Genomic DNA, 4,086 nt, shown 5'->3' with positions numbered 1-4,086 from the left:
TGTGTGTGTGTGTGTGTAGACAAAATAATATATTGAGGCTTTCTGGTCACATTATTTTGACCTCCACTTAAAGCAGGGCAAAACCTTAGAATGTAGCTGTTTATCTTTAGGTTACAGGTGTAAAACCACAGAATGAAATGGAGAGTGGTGCTAATGTGACTGAGGAACCAGTATTTAAGCAGAAAATTAACCTGTTTTCCCATTTCAAACCTCAAAACCATTGTTTTTCAGAATATAAAGCTTTTTTAGTAGTGAACATGGATTTTAAAATTAAAAAATTCAAAAGAGTCATAGATGCTTTTTATCCTTCAGACTTTAGTAATGTGTTTCTTAGTCAATAGAATACATATCATTATGTGAGCATCCAGTTCGACATGTTCAAATTGAGTGATGTTTGGTAAAATAACAATGTAACACATAGTATGGCTGTGGTGTCAAATTCGAATATATCATTGATATTTTATTTTGAAATAATGTCAAATACTGAGTAAATATGTTTGTTTTATGATACTGGATGTATCATCAAAACAAACATAACATTAATATGTATGTTATGTATGTTGTCAAAACAGATGGTGGTTTCAAAACCTAAAATGCTCTAAAAACCATTTAAACAAATTTCAATAAATGTATTGTTGTGTATGCTCCCAGTGACTGCCACAATTTATCAACAAGTGGTGTAACACACAATCACTCTGGGCTGGTACCGAATCAAGGGATCTGTCAGTGTGAGCAATTAATTGCTTGACGCTGTTGCACTCTTGTAAGGACACCATGTTACAGAGAGATTTTAATGGAATACGATGTTTAATGCTGTGCCCAAAAGCCTCTAACAGTGCAAAAGCAATTGTAGGGACACCAGGGCACTGTCAAAACAGCCTTCATTATATTCTAACTAACCTGACCGATATGGTGCCAGTTAAGGACACAAGTAAAGGCCAACCAGCAGACATTTAACCATTCATCCGTAGCTGAAAACTGTGTTTTTGACTTCAGGATTTTATATGTTATTAAAAACTCAAAATCCTGGGCTTCCTGTGGAGGTGTGATCACCTACAGGCCAAAGGTTACATCATTTAATCGGATTGCTGCAGGATACCCTGCAGGCCTTCCTTCTCCTGATGAGTTTTAAAGCTGAGAGGCACTTAATGTGTATGCCCACCCCATGGGCTGTACTCATTTATACTGTGCAAAAAGAAAGAAATGAGAAATAACATGGTGGGAGTCACTGTGTGACATCTCCACGTTGTCACATCATCAGCAGAAAAAATTCATTATGAGATTTCTGATGTGATTATTACAAAAAGTGCAAAGTGCAAATTGCCTATGACCTTGTGTACTATGAGAAAATTACTTTTTCCTAAAAAAACAACAACAACAAACAAGCAACAAACAAAAGTAGTGCAATAAAAACAATGTAATTCTAGAGAATAAGAATTATGATACCCTCCAAATTTTTCCATTATATTTAAGGATTTTATCTTGTGTGTAATGGACTTAACAGCTATTTGGCTATTCCTCTTTGCTGCATTTTATCCTCCTCAACCCTTTCGAGGTTCCAGTTTCTGCTGAGCTGAATGCATTCTGTTTCTGCTCTGTTTGATCTAAAGTTGGGAACTAAGTCAGCAACAATATCATCTAGATGAAACGAGTGCATTCACTAGACGCTCATGAAAAAGCTGCACACACTGCACATGTGGGGACAGTAAGCTTTCTTTTGGACTGCATTTTACTATTTTCATTGTTATGTTATTATCAAGATTTATTCTTTAGATAAAGAACCAAGTAAATTTTGTCAGATTAACTCTGACATAATGAAATTTACTGCCTCCGAGTGACAGCGTCTGCGTGGGTGCCTATTGTTCCAATATTCTGGGGAATGTCTCAAATATTTCTAAGTCCCCCTGCCAGGCTGTAATTGACTTAATCTTTCCATTAGCCCCAAGTCACCAAAGTCAGCTGTCATCTGTTAGAGTTAACTGCTGTAACAAGGTGCTTTTTGTGCTTCCTGATAGATGTGAGTTTTAACTATGAGACTTAAAGGTGATTTTTAACCCCCTACCCCCCAGCACTGCACACAAACACACGCATGAGTGCCACACACACACACACGCCTCCCCTGCTGACAGCTCTAATAAGCACCAGCACACAAACTGACAAATTCTTGCTCATTTTTGTCAGGTGATGGGGTGTTGCTGATCTTATTGAGTTTGGTAAATACTTCTGCAGACAGACATAAACAGAACCTCTAACCTCCACACATCTTCATCCCTCCACAGGTAACGAACACAGATAACAGATTCCTGCAGAGTATTTGGAGACAATTCTAAACATGTCGATAGCTACTGCATTTATTTGTATAATAAGGAAAAAATTATTTATTTTTGAAGAATGGAGATTGAAAGCATTAAAACGTGTAAATTTTTGTGCACCACACCCTGTAAATTCCAATGCTGTGAATATCATGTGCCATTTATACTTCACCGCCACTACCAGAAGATGGCAACATCACATTATACACATTGACAGCAAGTTGCAAAGTATATACTATAGAGTTTTGCATCATAAATAAATTATGTCAACAACTACATAAGGTTAGGAGACTAATAATAAATTATAATACATAATTGAACTTGCAAAAACAAGCAAAGTCTGAATTTACCGTGGTGAATTTGTTAGAATTGGTAGTTTCATGTCTGTTAAGTTTGACTGATTAATATGAAGCTAACCCGAAGTACTGATTATACAATTACAGATTTGGTTTTATTATTACTATGAAATATCTTAAAACAGACATTAAATCTGAAATCTCCAGTTAAAGAAACTAAACTTTCAATTATCACATTTTTAGTTACATAGTGAAAACGTATTAATGTTCTGGTTACAGTCAGGTCTAGTACTAAGCAGGACTAGTAACCATTATTGAACAATAATGCCATACATGTACATTTTCAGATGTGTTCAGTTTGGTTCGTGTCAGTCAAGCAACAGCTACTGCAGGTGTGTTGCCTCACTACTGAAAGACTGGCAGGCCTAATTGGTTCAAGACCTTATCTAATGACTTTGAATTTCTGAGTATTGCATCAGTGTTCATTTTTAGAAGTCGAAACCTGGCCGATACATACTACATCTAATTGACAGAGAGCTGGGCTGCCATGCCAAATGTGTTCTACACACAGCAGGAAGACGAAAAGATGAAATCAAACCAGCCATGCATAACGCACAACACTCACTTTATAACATGCATTGATTTCACGATTAAATATTTTACATCTTTCTCTGAAAGTATGCAACCCATTTGTTATGAGATCGCATAAATGACGTGGATTCTGCTAAAGCAAGCGTTCTGCTCAGAAGAAATTCAACAAAACCAGTTAAAACTTACGGGACAGGCAGGTTGTATTTCAACTGTCACACAAACACTAGAGTGCTTGCAACCTCATGTTGGGATGTACATGTTTAATAATTGAGGGACTTACAACTTTTATCTAGATTATTAATTAAAACACATTTTTTGACGGAATTATCATTAATCATATTGCCAGCACTGCTTAGTAATACAAGTGATATCTTACATAACATAAACATTCTCTGATTAATAATAAATCATGGTGCTTGTATACGTCTTCAGTAACTGTTGACAGTTTGTAGATCTGAAACCTAATCTAAAGTTTACCACTGAGAATTCACATACTTTTTTTATGTCTGCTTTAGTTTTCATTATTTATTATATGCAGATTAAAGAAATAAATCCCAAGTGCTGGCACAAGAAAGTGAGAGTCATTGCATACTTAAGAATAGTGAAAGCAGTAATCAACATGCAGGAACTGGGTCAGAGGACTCTTTGGCAATAGAAAACATCATTAACAAACATTTGGCCCAGATTTGCTAACCCTCACTAAACATAAACTTTAGTTTATATGCCTCTCAAACAGCTTCCTTCAAATTCACTCAGCGGGAATGTTTTTCCCTGACAGGGCAAAAAGTCAGTGATTTTTCCAGGTCCCAGGTATGGAGCTGACACCTAAGAGGAGATACATTTATAAATAAAATGCCATTTGTAGTCTGTTGGCCTTAAAAATATGT

Source organism: Morone saxatilis, unplaced genomic scaffold (assembly GCF_004916995.1).
Source record: "Morone saxatilis isolate NCDOM2014 unplaced genomic scaffold, NCSU_SB_2.0 Contig8, whole genome shotgun sequence".
NCBI classification, from domain to species: Eukaryota; Metazoa; Chordata; class Actinopteri; family Moronidae; genus Morone; species Morone saxatilis.
The sequence above is the reverse complement of the archived record's forward strand: the minus strand, read 5'-3'. Positions refer to the sequence as shown.